We start from the raw sequence: 22,017 nt of genomic DNA, 5'->3' as shown, positions 1-22,017 counted from the left end.
TTTTCTCTTCTTTTTTGGTGCATTCCTTTTGCTCTTCTTCTACCTTTTTTTACGTTACCACGAAAGAGCTGAATAATAGTTTCTTTTCTTTTTTCGTTTTTAACCAGCCTCGACGGCACAACTCATTCGTTTTACTCAATTGCCATTTCACCGCACTTTTTTCCCCACATTTACATGCATCCGTCTTCCCTGGCTTCCCCGCATGTATGTGTGTAGTCGCGCAGGACCAGCAGGCGCACAGCATTTCCATCGCCCGAGTACGCAGCCGACTATGCTTGGTTTAACGCCATTCTGTACGCCTCGGTGATTCGGAGTGCCATCCGATGTTCTTCCTTTTTTCGTTTTATTTTTTGTTTTTCTTTTTCCCTTCAGTGCCATTTAAAAGTGGACATTTTTTATGCCGAGTATCTATTAGCGGCACTGTTCCGCCGCGTTGTTGCAACTGCAACTATGAACGACTGGCGGTTGGCTTTCACGACCACTTTTGGCGCTCGCTTATGCTCGCTTGTAGTGCTGAATTGAAAATTCGTGCAAAAAAAGTTCGGAAATTCTGAAATTGCTGTAAATGGACGAAAATGGCAAATTGTCGATAAATTGTATTGCTGCGAGCACAGTGGGCTGCGGCAAAGCTGTGCCGTTAAAGCGCACTTACTCATGTATGTACATACTAAATAAATATACATACATATATAGATTTATGCCAGTTCGCTAACGCGTTAGTTCTGTGAGTGTTGTGTGGCCTGCTACTCGGCCTCAATCTGCCGTGATTGCATTGTTGATTTGTATGCGCATGTTTCAGCCGCACGTAACGCTTGTGTACCGTTATAAAGGTTACCAACCTTGTTTTAATATTTATATGTTATCGAGTAGCTTTTTGCAGATTTTTCAAAAATTTTATAACCTCACTTTTTTCTATATTTTTAATACAAATATGAGGCACTGCTTGGTTTTACTGTATAACTGTTCAAGAAAAATTTTTTCGGATATAATACAGTAACTTAAAATATTCATCTCAGCAATCGATGAACTTTATTCAATTTTTGGCCATGAAGCTCCATCTAGGAACAATGTTTATCGATGATATGGTGAATTTAACCGAAGTCGTAGATCACACCAAGACGAATTTCGGGTAGTTCTTCCAAAATAAATTGTTGTTCCGTGACCTTATTGTGACATAGAGACAAATAGCGGCTAATCCGACTAGATGTACCTACTTTCTTCAATAGCCCTTTTTTGACAGATCGTGCGTGAGTTGTGTCAAGCTGTCATATTTTTTTGTTCAGTTTTAATGAGCATTTCATGATGAAAAGACTTACGCCTCAACAACGTTTACAAATCTTTCAACTTTATTACGAAAATTCACATTTTCTAAAGAATGTCTTTCTGCTCATTTCTGCTGCAATATGTATATAACAAGAAAAACTGCCACATTTGGGACGAAGAGTAACCTGAAGAGATTCAAGAGCTGCCATTTCATCTAGAAAAAACCACGGTTTACTGTCCACCGGTCTAAATGTCTTCAAAGACAGATGCCACTGAGAACGTAGCCGTCAACGGCGACAATTTTCGCGCCCTGATAGTCGACTATTTGATGTCTGAAATTGAAGCTCGTGATCTCGGCGACATTTGGTTTCAACAAGACGTCGCCACTTCTCACACAACGCATCAATGTATTCATTTATTGAGAGAACACTTGGGTAAGCAGATAGTTTCACATTTTAAGCCGGTCGATTTAGCCACCAAGATCGTGTGAAATCACTCTGTTGGACATTTTCCTGTGAGGATATGTGAAATCTAAAGTCTTTGCGAACAATGTCGCTTCGATTCAGGCCTTGAAGTAAAACATCACTCGTGTCATTCGTCAGTTACCAGTCGAAATGCTCGAACGGGTGATTGAAAATTGGAATATTCTTTCGAATGATGGTAAATTTGAAGTTTCTGCATCTTTTATTTAAGAAAGTAGGAAACCTCGAAATGGATCACCTTTTATTATATAATTCATCCATAATAATATAATTTGATGTTTTTGGACAAATGAAAGATCCTCAAATATGAAATCTCCTCTAAGTGGCTGAGACATTTATTTTTTGGCAATTTGTTACTGATATTCACGCGAAAGCTTAAATTTATTTGTCCAGTAACCATCTTTGTTAGAAAAAAGTTTCCCATATGAGCTTAGAGTATGTTTCCAAAATTCAAACCTCTGATAATACAATAACCCATTTTTTTATACTAGAAAAAATTCCAAAAATCACGACTACTCAACCAACGCGCTGGCAACTCTTTTCACATGTTTGTAGAGTGAAATAGATAACTTTTTAGCGGCTGCAGTGAAATCTTCAGTGTCTGTGTGTCAAAATACAAAATCGATATTGCCACTTTGAGAATTTAAGATGGCATGTTGTTAGTATTATTGCTTTTCAATCAGTCCACTGACACTATTTCTTCGATAGCTACGCTGTTTCAAGCTAATAACGGCACAGCGACATTTAATATGCGGCGTCAAGTATAGAATTACATATGAGTATGTATTTGTAGAGTAGCTGCTTCTGCAAGCTTTGAAATGCGATCTACAAAAGTATGTCTGCGGCATATTTCAATGTGTGCAAATGTTGAATATTGACTTTTGCCCTATGGGATGCATTATTGATGTTAAATTTTCGTGCGGTACAGATTTTCTTTCTTTAACAGTGACATTGAAGGTTATGAGCTATATGTGAAGCCGGTTCCCAGCAGACGGGGGACCATTTTACTTTGATAGTCAAGCTATTAAGTTACTACAATTGAAATTCCGAGACGTTCAGATATCAAATAGAGGTACATCGAACGGCAGCCCAAATTTTCAATTTTGTGTTAGGGAAAAGGAGGGTGAAGGCAAAAGTCGGTTGATGGAAGATCTCAAAAGCCAAATATTAGTGCCGAATGCTATGCCTCTGGAAATGCTCGAAAAGGCAAAATAATTTTCAAAAAAAAAAACTTTTCAATTTTCAAATAAACATTTGGTTAAAAGTACATATGTATATTGAGTTTCGTAACACCGAGAAGGGAACTCATAGAGCCTAAAAAGTGTATATATAATTATCTCTGTCTTGTTCAACTCTCTGTGTGTATATTAAGGATCTGTCTATTGATTTTGAGATATCCAACTGAAATTTTGCAGACGTCATTTTCTTTCAAAGAAGCTACTTATTTGTTGGAACCATTGATATTGGACCACTATGGAATATAGCTGCCATACAAACTGAACAATCAAAATAAAGTCTTTGTATTGAAAACTTTTTCCATTGTCAAGGTATCATCATGAAAAATGGCTTAAATTATTATGTAAGAAAACGTAATAATCTCCAAACAAATTTCTCAGATCGGATCACTACATCGTATAGCTGCCATATAAACTGAACGATGAAAATAAAGTCTTTGTATAGAAAAAAAACTTTAATTGCCAAAATATCATCGCGAAAATTAGTTCGAATTATTATCCAAGGAAACACTATATTCTCCGAAAAAAAAATTTCAAATCAGACCCCTATATCGTATAGCTGCCATACAAACTTAACGTTCAAAATAGAGTCTTTGTATGAAAAACTTTTTTAGTTGACGAGATATCTTCATGAAATTTGATATAGATTATTATCCAAAACAAGGGCATAATCTCCGAACATATTGTTCACATCGAATCACTATATCATATAGCTCACATGCAAACTGATCGATGCAAATAGAGGCAAAGATCCTTTTATACCTGTTTTTTAACGGTTTTCTTGTTTTTTACGTTGACGAATGCACACAGCCTGTATATATAATATATGAAGCCTCACATATGTACATGTACAAGAGTGTATCGAAGATTTACCTATGCAAATTGCTTACTAAAATTTTTCTATATTCTACCATTTAACTGTATTTGACAGTCAATTTTACTTACCTTTCTGTTGCTATTGTTGTTGTTTTATATTTCCGGTGCCGTTGGTTTTAGAAGAGTTGTAGTTTTTGTTATATTTAATTAAATAAAGTCGACACAAAGTAACTTAAATTTACACACACTCAAACGCACTGTACATAACTAACTTATATTGAGGTTAGGTTGAAAAACATACACATACATATGTACTACTGCCGAATTTAAAAATGTTCTAGGTTAGTATTTCGTTATTTATTGTCTCAATTTTACAACCGCGTTTTTTTAAATAAATTTACATTTTCTATTTTTTGCTGCGCTTACAAACGCCACTGTATTTTCATTGCATTTGTATGTATATGTTTTTACGGCAGACTGTACTAAAATATTATTTTAACGCGCGAAAAACCGACTATGAATATACCGTTATATTGGCTGCATATCTCTGTGTTGGCGTTTGGCGCTGCTTCGTTGATTCCTTTATTTTTCGGTTTAAGTGTTCATTTTCAGTTCTTTTTTTAATTTTTCGTGTTGCTGTTTTTATTATTTTTACTTTGTCGTTTGCGTGTTGCTTACTCGCCTTAACAGTCACATGTTTTTTACAAGAGTGCTCAACGTTTGTTGTTTTAGCAGTTTTTTGCTACGAATGTGTGTGTAGGTGTGAGTTTTGGTATATTGCAGTTGTTGTTGCTTTTCCAGTTGCTCGTATTTTGTCGCTTTTGTAAATTTTAATTTATTGCACCAATTTTCTTTATTTGCCTTTCGTAGTATTAATTAAATTATTTGCGAGCGAAATTTGTCGAACCACCTACTTCGTACATACATATCTATATGTATATGGATCCTTTAAACACTCAACGAACTTGTTAAACTGTAAAGAATGGAGAAAAAAACGGTTTCATTACTTAAGCAGATTTTAACTGAGATTTATTACAAGTTAGCTGGTCTTTTGAGGAACTAATAAATTTGTACTAGTTTTGGTCACAAAGGAAAATATTCTCAGTCATCTTAGCGCATCCTACAGCGAGATTTTAAGTTGAAACAGTACAAAATAAAATTTGTGTCAGAACTAAGAGCTCTTGAAAATTTTTAGGAAAATCCGACGTTTTTGAGTCAAATATTGTTCAGCGAAATTGTCGCATTTGGGATGAAGAGTAACCTGAAGAGATTCACGAGCTGCTGTTTCATCCAGAAAAAACAATAGTGTGGTGTTATATATGGGCTGATGGCATCATCGGTCCATATTTCTTCAGAAATGATGTCGGTGAGAACGTAACCATTAATGTCGACCGTTATCGCGCCATGATATGTGACTATATGATGCCTGAAATTGAAGCTCATGATCTCGTCGACTTTTGATTTCAACAAGTCGGCGCCATTTCCCACACATCACATCAATCATGGATTTATTGAAAGAACATTTCGGTGAGCAGATAATTTCTCGTGTTGGACCGGTCGATTGGCCACCAAGATCGTGCGATATCGCACAGTTAGACGTCGTTCTATGGGGATATGTAAAATCTTAATTCTATGCGGACAATCTCGCTTCGATTCCGGCCTTGGAATAAAACATTACGCATGTCTTTCGCCGTTTAGCGGTCGAAATGCTCGAACAAGTCATCGAAAATTAAGCTCAACGGATGAACCATCTGAGACGTACCCGCGGCCAACATTTGAATGAAATAATCTTCAAAAAATAAGTGCTAAAGAATGTTCTTATTGTTCAACAATATCTGATCGGCTTAAAGCGTTTTGTGGGGGTCTTTATTATCAATTTTAAAGGAGTTCAAATTAATAAGTGTTCTGTTGGCTGGTGAGGTTACAACATCTCAAGACTTTCGCCTTGACTGTCCGGATTACGCAAAAAAGTGAGGTTGTAATATTTTAAAAGTCATATTTTTGTTGAACGTTGAATCGAAATTAATTGCCTACCGGCTCTATATGCTTTGCTGATATAATGTATGAAGGTCTCTTTATCTATACCTAGGAATTTTCGACGTATCAAAGTATGGAGATTTCAACTGTCCAAGTGGGATCCCCTTAAGTCCCGGACTAACCTAAGGGTAATAGTATTGTCTATCATTAATGAGAGATTTCTAAATTAAGTTGGAAACTTTGTTGTTTAAACTAATCCGACAAGGTTGCTGATATTGTTGATGGATAATCTGTATAATCGGCTAAAAACGGATAAATAATTTATATTGTATGGAGTGTTGGTTGATTTTTCCCAATATAAAAGACCTTGATATTTTTCGGCAAAGATCTAAAAATGTTAAATCTGTCCTAGCAACCGTCACTGTTAGAAAAAAGTATATGGTATTAGACGAGAGGTTGCTTGAGCAGGCTTAGGCCTCTGATATGACAATTACCAATTTTTATAGTTTCGAAAAAAAATATTCCCAAAAACCACAACTGCTCAAACAAATAGTTGGCAAATCTTCACTCGAGTTTATAAAGCGCATCAACATAATATTACTTTCTCTCCCTCTCTTTGTCACTTTGCATGTGATGATTTGAACTTTAACATTTCAATTTCATTAAAAGGTTGCTAGTCGTTAATGTATCTCGTAACAAACGCGACCACACATTAAAAATATTGCCACTCTAAAGCATTTAATTTTTTAAGTATTTTCTCTTATATTTCACAGAAAGAAATGAGATATGCTTAACTGTGGTAGAAAGCCCTGTTGGCAAATAAATATTTATTACACACCAGGCGATATCAATAAAAAGTATGACATATAAATATGGTTATACACGCATGCACGGGTAATAAATGTTGATGGAAGTTAAAAATTACACCGTTACTTGATGGCACTTCACCGGCGATTATATGAGTGTACTTTTGCTTAGTTTGGTATATACTTTTTCAATGATTCGCCCATCTTTTTATTGCTTTAAGAAAGCTCGACAAGAAAGGATTAGCCAACTTCGGGTGCAGCGGAAGATTATAATCTTTCTGTTTTGGTTATTCTATAGCTAACATGCCTAAATGGAGAAAGAAACATACCGTCAATGCTATATAGCAGAACGGGAATAATGAAGGACTTATAGAGTTTGGTCTTTTTTCGTCGAGAGAGGACCTTGCTTGTCAATGGCTTACTAAGTTCGGGAAGCACTTGTTAACAAGAATTATTCTACGTTGGAATTCAAGGTTGATATTGTTGTTGGTGTTGATGCTGATTCCAAGATGGACGAAATTATCTACGGATTCAAAGCTATGGCTGTCAACAGTGACATGGGAACCAGGTCCCGGGTGTCACGAATGTTTGTTTGATGACAGGAGATATTACGTCTTGTCCTCGTTCACTACAGAAATCGACGAGGTGATAGGTAGGAGGATAGAACCATGTGCAGAAATTCACTCAAGTGACAAAAGTTCTTCGAGCACCATTCACTTAAGCAGCTGACGACTTCTGGTCCAAGATATCATCTGGGTAGTCAAAAATCTAACGTTTAAAGGCGGAGAAACATCTCGGAATGTTTTTGTCACACTTTCGAAATAATATGGATGTCAAGCCTTTACTTGATTTACAAATGAACTAATTCAATAAATATAATATGTTAACATATACTCTATGAAGTACCCAAAAAAAGTTGCTGTTATGCCTTGATATTCCCTGTGATACGTATAGTAGACATTGAAGCATACCTACTTAATTACCTATTACTTTATAGGTCAATAAGTAAATTCTAACAGAAATTCAGTAGTCTGTCGTACTCACTTTAATTTACTCTCACGAAAATATGCTTGTAGTTGTAAAATGTTCAAATTTTAGCGAGGGCACATGCCATTAACAGAAACTCATCTTGCCACTTAGTTAAGCCCAATGCTTCCACTCACTATTCCTTCCATAAGTAAAGGCGTACATATACGCGTTACCGTTGGGGGAATTGTTTACATAACACACAACAATCTGCTAATATGCAGTTGCGTAATTCGACATATGCGATTACAACAACAAATGTAATAAACCGAATTCTCCAACCGCATTACACCGAGTGAACTTGTGGTTAATGTCGATCTTCATTCAGAGTACGAGTATTCACTCACATTCGCCAACTACACATGTTCATATAACTACTTGCGCGTATATGCTATTTGTGTGTATTTACATATATGTATATATATATATATATATTATGTGTACACTTGTAACGAAATGCCAAATCGACAAAGCCACAAGGGACACTTAAATGTTAAGAGGTCTATTTTGCATATATTTATTTGTGAGCGTGTGCATGTGTACATATTTATACTTATGTACGTACATTTGTATGCGAGTAATCATTGAGGCAATTACACCAATTTCTGGGTCAGTAGGAATATGGTAAAGTGTGCTTAATGAAATTGTTGTCTACGAGTTGCCAGTGTTATAAGTTAATTGATATGATGGGTAAGTCGCCTGTTTGCCGTTCCTAAGGTGTAAGGATTTAAGGATACAAATGTGTGTGTAAATGTATTCGAACACATCGTCCTCCTCGCTTAGACCAATAAAATCTGTAAGTTGACTAATCGATAGGTAGGTACATACATACATACCGATATCAATAATGTTTTATTTTGTCGAAATGGTATTATTAACAAACCTGAAAAGGATGCTTCGAATACTTTAAGAGCTGAATTGTTTTCATCCATTTAGACGAGAAAACCTAGCCAGCGTAGTTGCTGCCTTTGCATTCGCTGAACTATGTCAATGTCGTCGAATATCTCATACAGCTCGTCGTTCCATCGAATGCGGTATTCGCCATTGCCAATGCACAAAGGACCATAAATCGTCCGTAGAACTTCTGTCTTGAAAACTCGTAATGCCGATTAGACTCATCAGATATTGTCATCGTCCCTACCTCAGCACCAAATATGTGGCAGGACGGTTATGATGATCAGACAAATACATTTAGATTTATTGTCAAAGGGTTCTCGTGCGGTCTGGAACGTTCGTAAAAAACTTCAAATGCATTTTTCACAAAACTGCACTTTGATGACCAATGAAGCTGGAAAACCGTTCGGTAGATTTTAATGAAATTTATGCAAATTTTGGAAAACATGAAAAACTAGTGCCCTGAATGATTTTTTAATTTCGGTTTTTTATAAACACTTAACTGCTTTTTCCCAAAAATTTTTTCTGAGGCAGCCGTTTTGTTAACTTAAAACAAAAAAACTTCGATCAGAGCACTGGATAATCTGTAAAATAGCTATTTATTACCCGATGGATTTGAGATTAATGATTGTTACCGCAAAGAACTTCGGTTGGAACTAGATACTACGCGTAACGCGATAAACTAAAGTATACTGGAGAATTTTTCCATGTAATTTTATTAAAATTTCTCATACATTGGACCATATATTGGTATTATAGTTCACTTGAATAATGAAAATCAATATCAAAGTAAACAGGACCTAAAAAAAAAAAACATAACAAATGGTGTTTTTCGAAAAATCAATTTATTTTAATTAAAATAGTCTAATTCTGCTTCAATACACCTTTTTGTACGGTCCAAAAGCATGTCAAACGAGTGTTTTAGCTCGTTGACCGGTATGGCCACCAGTATGAATGGCCTCTACGTCTGCATAACGCTTTCCTTTCATGGGCAAATACATTTTTCCTACAACGAAGAAGTCACACGGTGCCATATCAGGTGAACACGGTGAGTGGTTAATGGTTAAAATGTGATTTTTGGTCAAATAATCGGTCACAAGTTGTCCTTCGAATGTTGGATTCTGAGCAATTTTTGGTCGTCAGTCAATTTGTGCGAAACAAACCGTGCAAACACCTTTCGTTAGCCCAAATATTCGGTCAAAATGCGATAAATCGATGTTTTGGAGATGTTCAATTCCATTCCTATGAATTTCAATGATGACTTCAGCTGATTTTTGAGGAATTCACGCACATTTTCGATGGAATTTCCGGTGATCATGGATTTTGTTTGGCCCAGCTGTTGATTGTCATTAATGTCCTCACGACCACTTTGAAAACGTTGAAACCACTCATGCACCCTGCTACGGGATAGGCAATCATCGCCATAAACTTGTTTCATCAATTGAAACGTTTCGGTAAAAGTTTTACCAATTTTAAATGAAAATTTAATGTTGTCTCTTGGTTTGAAGATCATTTTCGTACCGATAACACAAACATACTGACACTTAAAACGCAATAACTTCACTTCCAATCTATGAAATGTCATGAAATTCTCACTGGACAATCGATAAAGATAGCAGATTCTAACGCACCAGTCGACATATAGATGGCTACAGCAGGGGACGCTAGATTCAAAAAGTCTTGATTACATTAGAATGCACCTTGTAGGGTACACGGGGCTGGGCCAGTTGTGGAACGGTTTTATCTTTTTCATCATGTATTTAAACTGCACGAGTTTGATGGGATTTAATATTGTCCTATAAGCTAAGTAAGCGTGGTTTTAGTCCGTAGTATTTTCTCATGTTGAAACAGTTCAACTGTTGAAATAATGTTATGTACAAAATATGAATTAAGTTGGGCAAGTAGTTGTTGGACGAGTAGTTGCACAAGTGTGGATAGTCTTTTATTTTTGTACCAATTTATATAAGTATTTATTTTTAGCCGGAAAAAATTAAATTTTTCTGTTTTTTTTTGTAATATAAGTGGTTCTAATCCAAAAACATATAATTTTAGAGTGTCTCATAAATGAAATGAACTGAATGGAGGCGAATTATTTCTATTAAGCGTGTTTGAAAAAGCATACATCCTTTGGGCGATATGTCTATGAAACCCCAATATTTTTAGATTATCCCCCATTGTTGTACCAACGCCTTCAGAGTGCCAAGGAATACGTGTATCAAGTTTTCTCAAATTCATGAGTAATGCATTACTTGGTGAAGCCTTGTGCAACAGAAATGAATTTCCTGAACCTCTCGTCTAAGCAACGGTTATAATTAATATATATATGTACATATACATTTTATTCAATTATTTTTTTCAATTAACTTTTAGATTTATTTTAATAAACAAAATTTTATGCCTTGAAAGTGGAAGAATTGTTTCATTGAATATTGGATATTTTCATACATCAACTGCAATATTTACAAACAAATTTATTTTTTTATAAGACTGCTTTACAAAAAACTGCCAACATTTAATGACTTTAAAGTGGCTTTCCATCATTTCCATTATCCCCCAAAATTGTTTCACTTCCAAGAAAAATGTGTGCCACTTAAAAACATATAAATATACATTAGCGCCTAAGCTTGAATGTTCCTCAAATTTGGTATGCTTAACGTTTTATACTTTTTACTCACGACTTGCGCTTTAAGTTGATTACGCTTCTATCTGCTAAAAGAAAGAAAGCGACAGTCGCCACAGTTTGAGTACATTTTGGCTAAGCAATTGCTAAGGGACTGAAAAATATTCAAATGTATAGCTGTGTGCTAGTTAGAAATTATCATGCTCATACATATATTTGAAAAGCTGTATGCAAATGCTTTGAATTAATTTATTCTCCTTCGGATTTTGTCATGCGTGGCGTATACGCAACATTTATCTTGACAATTCACACCAGTTTCACTTTGTAAATATGCACGTACATAAACTGATATGTATATGTATGTGTGTACATAGGGTAATTGATATGCTTTTATAAAAATTTTACTTTATGACATGTAGATGACATATATACATAGAATTCTATTATTTGGGAGAAACTGGATTTCTCTTATTATTATATGTTTGGTTTGGTTGCACTTAGAAGGAAACGTAGCAGGCTCTATAAAATTTATATATAAATGAAGAAATCTACCTCCATCTGTCCGCTAGCATTTACGCTAATCTGTTCCTCAGTTTCTGAGATATCGTTCTGACATTTCGCACTTAGCCTTTTCTTCCTAAGAGGCTGCTCATTTGTCGGAATCCCCGATACTGTATATAGATGCCATACAAATTGTTTGATATCACTCAAGTCCTTGTATAGAAAAATTTTTTTATTTGAAAATTATCTTCACGAAATTTGGCATAGATTATTTTCCTAGATACGGTAAAATTTCCAAAGAAAAGGTTAAGATCGAACGACTATAGCATATAGCTGCTATAAAAATTGATCGGTAAATATCAATATAAAGATCTTTTATACCTTTTTATGATATAAAAATGGTCCTGTGAAAGGTATATTCTGTTCAGCCGAAGTTAACGATTTTTTGTTTTTTTTTTGTAAGTATTCAGATATAATTTTATTATCGCTCAATAAGTATTTTTTTAAATTTGTTAAATAACTTTCAACTAAAATTTAAGATTTTTTTGAGTTGAGTTAGTGGAACATACATATATACTTCTACAATTTCGCGTCCGACATTCGTACAAAATTCATCAATCGTCGCTGGGTTGTTGGCATAGGCTTGGTATAACTTCGTCACATCGCACGACCGAGGCGGCCAATTGACTAGCTAGGTTAATTCGTGAGATAACACGTCATTCGCCACAACGACATCATGTAAATAATATAGCGGCAGCAATATTCTCCACACTATGGGCACTTCTTTGTTCCATTGGCACACGAATAATTTGTACTGTGACTGTGGATGCAAATTTTTCCACTAGACACTCAATTGTTGATCTGCAGGACCATAAATTAGACATAGCGCTCTTAAAGTTGAGGCCATTGACTCCGAATTTCGATAATAAATTTTAATAATTTCGACTCATTGTTGGATCGTATATCTTTCCACGATGAAATGGCAAATCTTACTGAAGAGAAATATTATAAGAACGGAGAAAAATATGGCATCATTTGCTGTCCCTATTGGTCTACTTTTGTAGCGTCCTTATTGAAAAACCATTTATTAAAAATACCAAACACAATCTGACGAAGCAAATAGATTCTAGCATCAAAATTTTCGCAACTGTCTTCTTATATTTACAGTATATGAACACTAGTGTGATTATTTTCTCTAAAATTGCTAATGTGGGAAATATTTTGCGCATTTATTCTGAGCAACTGGTTTCCAACGACTGATTTAAAACTCTGAATTATCGGGATATGTATGTTATAGTTGTCTGATCTGGACGATTTCAACTAATGACCAAGTTAATAACAGAATGCATCTACTAATAACATTTCATTCGGATATCTTTGAGAGGTTACTAGGCTTTCCTCGGGTAAAAAACAGCCCTTTTCAAACATTCTTTCATATGAAATTGAAATATTTTCTTGTTCCAAACATACAACATTAACAAAAAATTCTGAAATCTTTGGAAGAAAGATATTTTACACTCGGCCATTGCGACGCCATTTTCGGTGACCACTTTGAAAAAATGATGCGCCGGTGTTTTAGTTAAAACCTTTACTTAGAACATGGACGAAGGAAAAGAACCTGAAAATGATATTTATAAAAAAACTGAAAATGACAGTGAAAATTTCGTGATATTTTCTTTCGAATAGTTGTAATTGGAAAAAAAATCCTTTATCCAAGTCTTTGAGAGTCGTATCTCAAAGAACTGAGTAAAATGTCATAAAGACCGGTTGAGTAGTTCTAGAGAAATCATGTCAACTGACTTCAAAAACACAGTTTCGAGAAAGACGGCGCACTTTGCCTAGCTAGCTTCGAACCCACAAGTTATTAAGGCTGTATCTCCGTAACTATTACCTGCATTTACTTGTAAATTTAGGACAATATTATTGAGCTGTGGTAGTGTAATTTTAAGAAAAAAAAATAGATTTTGTGCACTCCGTAAGCCAATGTAACCCCTTAAAACTGGCGAGCACATTTTTATGATCGCAAAAAACTTCATCTTAAAAATCGCTGATTCGACAAGGGTTTTAGATCCATAGTCTCTGAGCAGAGGCTTCAGAAAGATTTGCAGAACATTCCTTCATACTTCATATGCGTTTTTTATTTTTTATTTTTGGATACCCGCTCTAATGGGCATGCATCAACCATCGGTTTTCTGCGATACGGAAGTAAGTATATTTCAAAGTACACCAACAACAACTTTGACTTTGCGAATAAAAATATCATCACGAAATTTGCATATTACATGAGAGCAAGCAAAGCAATTTATTTCATGACATCTTGGCTGGTGGTGTCATGATGGATATAAATGAAGACATGAATGCAAACCGGTGCAGATACCGAGTTTTATAGCTTTATTTCGATTATACTTAGAGCAATACATATATTATAGATTTTTTTTTATACTGTAAATACAGTGGTATAAACCAGGTTTAAATTTTAAGTGATACTAATATAAAACAAGGAAAAACGTTAACTTCGGTTGCACCGAAGCTAAATGCCCTTCACAGGTGCATTTCTGTTAGTAACTATGTGTTCAGTTTGTATGGCAGTTATATGCTATAGTCAACCGATCTGATCAATTTCTTCGGAGTTTACATTGTTGCTTTAGGAAATAATATATACCAAATTTCGTGAATATATCTTGTCAAATGTGAAAGTTGTCCATACAAGAACTTGATTCTGATCGTTCAGTTTGTATGGCAGCTATATTTTATAGTGGTCCGATATCGGCCGTTACGACAAATGAGCAGCTTCTTGAAGAGAAAATGACGTTTGCAAAATTTCAAAACGATATCTTAAAAACTGAGAGACTAGTTCGTATATATACAGACAGACAGACAGACGGACATGGCTAAATCGACTCAGCTCGACATACTGATCATTTATATATATACTTTATAGGGTCTCCGACGATTCCTTCTGGATGTTACAAACTTCGTGACAAACTTAATGTACCCTGTTCAGTGTATAAAAATACAAAAATAGGAAAAATTACAAAAGTAGAAAAAATTTAAAAAAAAACAATACATTTTTGGAAATATTTTGAATAAAATACCTTTAAATGATTAACTTCAGAAGTTCTCTGAAAAATATAACCATGTAATTTCAACAAATTTTTTATTATTTTTACGTCTAATATAGTTTTCTTTAATATAATATATCACATTCTGCCAACAAATATGGCTGAAAATTCGTTTAAAAACATTTTTTTAACAAAAACTTTAAGCTCACCGTGAAACACCTTACAATTTATCTTATGTGCTCAATAACTATATGCACATATGCAAAAATATATGCATGTATTGCTCTATAAGCTTAAATGTGAACTTCGCAGGTGCGTCTGACTTTTCTTTTGACTGTTCCACAAGTTCAACAAGGCGTTAAATCATCAGATATGAACAGAAGCGTGTTTTGTTGCCTTTGTGTTTGTGGCTGAAGCTTTGTAAAGCGCGTTCAGATACCGTACACATGTTGGACGTGTTGATTTATGAGATAAAAGGAGATTACATAAACATATATACATATTAGACATGGCAACATATTTAAACTTTCTTTTATTCTGCTGCTTTTTTATGCTACACCAAGGGGTACTTTAAAAGTATGTAGCTACTCTTCGTATATATACTTGGCTTAAATGTGTGCTAAAAGCTTTTTATAGAAGGTTAAGTACTTTATTGTAGGAGGGGCAAAGATATAAACATATATATACACTAAAAGTGAGCCAAATTCGTAACATTTTCATATACTTTTTTAGAATGACAACATATTTTACTTGCTTTGGAGGTCAAACCACTCTCGATTCACTCATGGGCGAAATGTTTAACAAAAACAAAACAATTTTTGTTAAAGCACATGCAACATAACCTCAATATTTATATATACTTATGTTGACAAAATTACACCCTTTCCAAAAATTATCTCTCGTCCACCGAAAATTCAACGGCCCAGTGGCTACTAGTTCCACAACATTCACATTTCACCGCATTCAATGGCGCTCGTCGCAGAATTTTAACCGCATAATTTCGCTGGCAACTTCAGAGTCAGCAGCCAGCGTAATTATGCAACCGCATTGCTGCTCATTGTGTGGCACGATTTTCAATTTCGTACGAAAAGCAAATATTAATTACACTGGTCATTCGCATTCTAAACACCAAAATAGACAGCTGTCAACGCTTACAACACGTTTTGTTGCACGTAGCACGTAGTACACAAATTGGGCCAACCAAAATGAGGAGGACCAAAAAATTAAAATTTAATTGCCGTTGAATTTGTGGGGATTAGAGTGGCACTAAATTGAAAAGGTCACGCGGGTCTCGCTCTATTTATATGTAAATTTGTAAGTTATTGGTAAAAAGCTTGCTTCTTGACCGATTTGCTGCTTTATATATTAGCTCTTGCTCACCTAATGCCATCAAATTATCCCATATAGTTACCAATATGTAGGGTAAAAAGTGGACCGGAGAGTTTCCAAGAATTTCGCAACCGTTTCATCCTCAACACATGACATTCACTTAAAGTACAAACATGGAGGATGGAGCCATGTGTAGATAGAAGTTCACGCAAGTGATGAAAGTTCTCTGAGCGCCATACACTTGAGAGTGGCCAGAAACGGTTCTTTACATATGGGTCAACCAGCGACTTCCGGTTTAAGACCAAGTATCCCCTGGGTAGTCAAAACATCCATTTGAAAGCAAGTGAGGAGGCTAATCATCCCTCTTCATGATTATGCGCTGGGTTTGGGACCCACCACGTAAAAAAACACCCCGAATGAAAAGTTCAAAATAGCCTCGGATAAGAGACCCCCATTTTCTCCCCTGGAAACGTGATACGGATTACGATTTAGCCATGCACCTGGAATGTCCGGTCCGAAGGTGCCGTCGCCTCGCAAGAGTAAAAACTGATATCACGACCGTGCAAGGAGTGCGACTGAGACGAGTAGGTCCTTGTGACATTTACTACAGTGACCATATAAAGGAGCGCAAATTTGGTGTGGGATTCGTGGTGGGAGAGAGACTTCGTTGCCGAGTCCTGGCATTCACCCCGGTGAATGAACGTCAGCCACAATCGGCATCAAAGCGATATTCTTCAACATATCGCTGATTTGCGCCCTCGCCCCGACGGAAGAGAAGGTCGATGTGACCACAGATGCCTTCTATGAGCGCTTGGAGTGCACCTATGAGAGCATCTTTGGCCCTACAGTCGAAAAATTCAGAGTCCATGATGAAACATCCCCAATGGGTTGAGGCTGATTGGCTGATTCGCCGGCGCCTGAAATATAGTTATCTGTAGTACTGGATTCTAGCATAGAAAAATTCACCAAGCTCAAAAATTCAAAAGCCTTAAACCAGATCGATTAAGACCGAGGTCCTAGCGTTGACTCGAATCACTATCTTGTTGCAGCAAGGACACGCACCTGCCTCTCTGCAGCAAATACACGTCAACAAACAAAGAATATGTCTTTACTGACCGATATAATTCGACTAAAAATTTTAAATTTTTATAATAGTCCCTTGCAGGCTATGGACAGTAACGAAGCGAATTTTTTCCATTTTTACAAATAATTATCAGAAAGACATATCCTTAATTTCATTATGATGTCTTACAGGATGACCAATATTTTCGGTATGACAGCCAGCCACAGGCCCTGGGGTATCTGGGAACCCGACCAACAGGTTTTGGTAAGAAGTGCCACTATTTGCCAAAAGTACTAAAGTTTTGATTTGATTTATCAATTAAAGAAGGAAAGAGACTAATGGATGGTTTTATGTGGGAAGTGAACGTGGTTATTGTCATATTTCGCTCATTTTCAAATTTCAAACTGTATATGTATGTATGGTAGATTTATGTTAAAGATATCAAAGAACCTTTGGTTGAATAGATGGTAGGTGACGCGGTTTAAAATTGAAATGGCTGGTGCCAGGTCCATAGTTCAACTTCTTAACCAATACAACCCTGAAAGTTCTATTATGCCCGCCATTAAGCTCTAAACTACAGATATCAAAACAATGTTTGAATTGCTCGAGTAGCTGAAGGGGTAAACGGTTTCTCCTAAATATGGATGGTGCTACGTTCATTATCCAATTTTTGAAAGACTACAATCCCGCAAGTCAATTTTTTTCCAATTTTAAATTGTAATTGGCTGAAATTGATGGAAAATACATATGATGCGGCATAAGGTTTCCTCTAAAAGTAGATGGTGCTTCCCTCTTATGGAATTTTTAAAACGAATTTAAAACAATGCAACCCCGATAGGTCGATTTTGATACTTTTTGAACTGTAAATGAAAGTTGTAGAGAGAATCTTTGGTTGTAATTGCTCGTGTAGGTGGAGGGGTTTTTAGGATTCTCCCACAAATGGGTTGTGTCACGGTTTTATCCAATTCAAGAACCAATTTTTAAATTGCAAGTTCAAGGAATGTTAAAATTGGTGGAGAAGTTAATTGTATATCAAATTTTACCAATTGTTTAAACCAATACAGTCCAGTTAGTCCGATTCTTGTTGATTATAAACGTCAATTTAAAAGTGTCAAAGAAAGGTGTGTAAAATTTTATCTAAAATTGGTAGTGTCACGTTTATTGGTCTTTGTAGTAGTTTTGACAGTATGGCAGTAGACGCCATTGCTATCCAATTTCACTTATTGTTTTCATAAAATGACTAAAATAATCAAATTTTAGATACAATATGACATAACACTTATCAACTTAAACTTTAAATGTATAAATGCCATTTATTTATATTAATTATTTTTAAGTCGGACCTATTACATTTTATACAGCAATACAGGTGACTTACCATTAACTCACATATAGTCGTCGATATCGCGGCATATTTGTCAAAATGGCCAGCATAACTGCGCATTGCTCCCAAATAGCGTTGGCCAAACAAATAAATCGGCCTACTATCGACCGAACCATTGGCCCATATGCTGTTGGCTTGTCGAAACGATAAGCCCAACGGCAATCGTGTGAGTATGTGTGCGGATGCGCTTGACTGGATGGGTCACAGTGCGGCACTCAACTGCATATTTGCCGATATTGCGGCAATTGGGTGGCTACTGCGGCATTAAATATGTATGTGTGCATAATATATATGGTTGTGTGTGCAGACCGTGGTGGCTCCACCATATTCCGGCTGCCTGAAGTGGTTCCACCACAATCGCAACATTTGAATATATGCGTGGTCCTCGCCTAAATATTAAAGGACCGTGCCAATAGTGCTAAGTGCTTGTATGCCTATTAGTTATAACGGGTTTGCTACACATTTGCCATTGCTTCCTCGCCAGTGTATGTGGCACAGCAATATTGGCACAACCAGTACATTTATCATGGCAATTATCCAATATTGTTAACACACGCTCTTATTTATTTAGGCATCTGTTACAGTGTTTGTGGTTATGAATATGTAATTAGCGGACATGATGTCTAAGAAACAGCAGCACAACAACAACCAAGTACAGCATGTGAATTTGGATATGATTTGGAAACCAACATTTATTCATATGTTTAAGGAGCAAGTAAAGGTGCAATAGGCCAAAGGTGGTAGAGATTATATAGATTTATTTATTTTTGAATTAGAAATCAATTCGGGTGCATTTCGAAGGTTTAAACGCATATGGAAAACTTCGATTTATTCCAAGTATTGTACCAAACCATATTCTACTATACATATATCTCCACCAATTTCAATCTAACTATGTTATTATGTATCTGTCATTTATGTATAAGGTATATTGAAAAAACAAAAATACTAATATTCAGCATTTTCGAACTAAATAGATATATGGAATCATTTTATAAATGTTTTGAAGAAGGTTTTCACATAACTATTAAAAAAACTATGTAAGCTACGGCCCCATTTTTTTTACTTAATCTAAGTTTGAGTTTAGCTCAGGCGTTATATCATAGTTAGGCGTTTTGTCGTAGTTTTTACCAATTATAAACTATAACATTTGATTAAATATGAGCCAGACTGGTCCAACCTTGTACAAAATGAAAAAATTTAAATTAATTGCAAACACAGAAGGCCATCACAGCCGTGGTTTGTATTAAAATATCTGAAAATATTAATTTTTTTTCAGTCCGTAATTATTAGTATTGTTGTGTACATATGTATGTACCAAACTTGCTTCAAATTGGCCAAATTTATTAGAACATTTAATATAACAAAGTTTTTTTTTTACTTTTATCTCTTACAAAATCTCTTTTCTTTCACAAAATTTGGGATAAACTATCCCCTGTTCGCCTAAAAACTCAGAAAAGTAAAGGCAAATCTCCCTGCTGAATATCGGAGCAGACTGATATAAGGCAAGTGTAGCTATATACAGGTCCGACTTAAAGAAATCCAAGAGAACCTTGTGAGGAGGCTTTATGCGAAAATGTAGAAGACTGACATGAGTGCTCTAGGTTTAAGCGCATTCTGGCGAAAAATCGAACTCCATTGGGGTATCTAAGAAATGGTGATGGTGGATGGATCATGAGCAAAGAAGAGTCGTTAAAGCTATGCAATGTTCACTCTCCGTTGAACTATTCCGCTGAAGACGTGCCACTGGGAGAGCTTCGGGAGAATTGCATAGCCATCTTGGTTCTTCTGGATGAACGGTATTTCACTTGGGCCTTGAATTCGTTCAACCTTTTTAAGTATACATCTCCTGTTGGGATCTTATCGGCGCATATGCAGCGTACAGCAGCCTAGCAGATTTGATTATCGTCTCTCTTGAAAACAATCTAGGGACTCGTGGGCTAGTGCACTTGCAGTAAAATACCGAGGAGTAAACTCTTATTGGCCCAGCAGGCTTATAGTAAAGGCAAATCGATCGATACCGCTATGCACGCTGTGGTGTCATGGCTGGGGTGAGACCTTATGAATAAGGCACTTGCGGGAAGTATCTATGTATCTTGACATAGAGGGTGTCTTCAACATTGTGCGGCCGGAGTCGGGTATTAAAGCACTTGAAAAGTTGGATGTGGAATTGAAACTCAAACATCTCATATATAATCTTCTTGGGTACAGAATGGTCGTAACGAAATAGTGTGGTTATGCCGAAAGGTTAACAATACTCCTAGGGTAGATTACTTACCCCATTGCTTTGGATCCTGGTGGTAATTGATCTACCAAAGGAGCTCGAAGAACGGAGCAGTCGCATGATAGGCTCTGCTGATGAACTTATTCTTGTAGTAAAACAAAAATATCATCTACGAGCTAACCGATATATCTTATGTGTAAAGGAGCTCGAAGAACGGCGCTATCAGGTGATGGGCTATGCTGATGAACATGTTCTTATGGCAAAACATATATATCGTTTACGAGCTAACCGAAGACTTTCATAACGTGGTATCTAGATGGGCTAATAGAGGTGAATTAGCGGACCCATACACTGAAATGATTTTATTTTCCAGAATGTATAAGATCTCAAAAGTTCCTTTCTCCGCTTTTAAAAGCTCACGTCTTCAACAAGTGCATAAAGGTTGAGGCGAAAGTAAGGAAGACAGCAGTTGCCTTAAATTGCTTTAGAGGAAGTATAGATAAAAGGCAGAGACTCTCACTAAAAGTGGTCTTTTGGTTTTATGAAACCGTAGTAAAGCAAATAATGTTCTAAAGTGTATTCGTTAGCACGAGTTCACTCGAAAAGATACGATTTTTTAAAAAGCTTGAGCGAGTCCAAAGAGCGGCACTCATCGGCATCTTCGTTGCTCTGTGGACTATACCAACTACAAAACTACAGTACTTAATGTTACATAGCTCTCATGCACATTGTCGATAGGGGCATCTCTGCCATGTTAGTTGCGCCTGTTCGTCTATATAATTGTACTTTTTTTCAAAGTTTCTCAAGGGAAAAAGCCATATGACCCAGTTAAGCTATTCCTTAATACCTTCATCATAAAAAACTTCTAGGGCTACTGACTTAAAGTTCCCTTCCGAAATTAACGAAAAATTCTGCAAGACTACTCGTATGAATCCTGATGGAAGTGATAGTCAATCGTCAGTCAAATAGTCAGTCAAATAGATAGTCAGTCGAATCAAGTCCCAATTATAGTGTATACCACTTTTAATGGCTTCAACATAAAATCATATCGATGGTGCTAAAACATACCACTGACGATCTGCGGACTTCAGTTGTACTCGCATTCAAATATATCGGTCTGCCTTCGCTGAATTTCAAAACACATTACACTTGACTAACTTTTCTTCTAAATGCAAGTTTCACTTAATATCACATTATTCTCTGCTCTAGTAAAAAAATTCAGCTGCAAACTTTTCCACCAAATACTTTTACAAACCTCTTTTTCTTTCGCCAACATTCGCCATTCATTCGCACATTTATGACACATTTTATGGCAACACAAGCGCAATTTGAACA

The 22,017-nt window shown here is 36.0% G+C and overlaps 1 protein-coding gene across 1 annotated transcript in view; it reads right to left on the bottom strand.

Annotated features, from left to right (window-relative positions):
- LOC120777456 overlaps positions 1 to 22,017 on the bottom strand; it is a 149,521-nt gene that overhangs the window by 103,699 nt on the left and 23,805 nt on the right. Inside the window, exon 2 of the transcript XR_005705512.1 lies at positions 3,926 to 4,769. The gene's annotated coding sequence lies outside the window, so the exon portion shown is untranslated. The remainder of the gene's footprint in view (positions 1 to 3,925; positions 4,770 to 22,017) is intronic.

The sequence above is a fragment of the Bactrocera tryoni genome, chromosome 5, assembly GCF_016617805.1.
Source record: "Bactrocera tryoni isolate S06 chromosome 5, CSIRO_BtryS06_freeze2, whole genome shotgun sequence".
Classification (NCBI taxonomy): domain Eukaryota; kingdom Metazoa; phylum Arthropoda; class Insecta; order Diptera; family Tephritidae; genus Bactrocera; species Bactrocera tryoni.
This window is presented reverse-complemented; position numbering and strand designations above follow the sequence as displayed.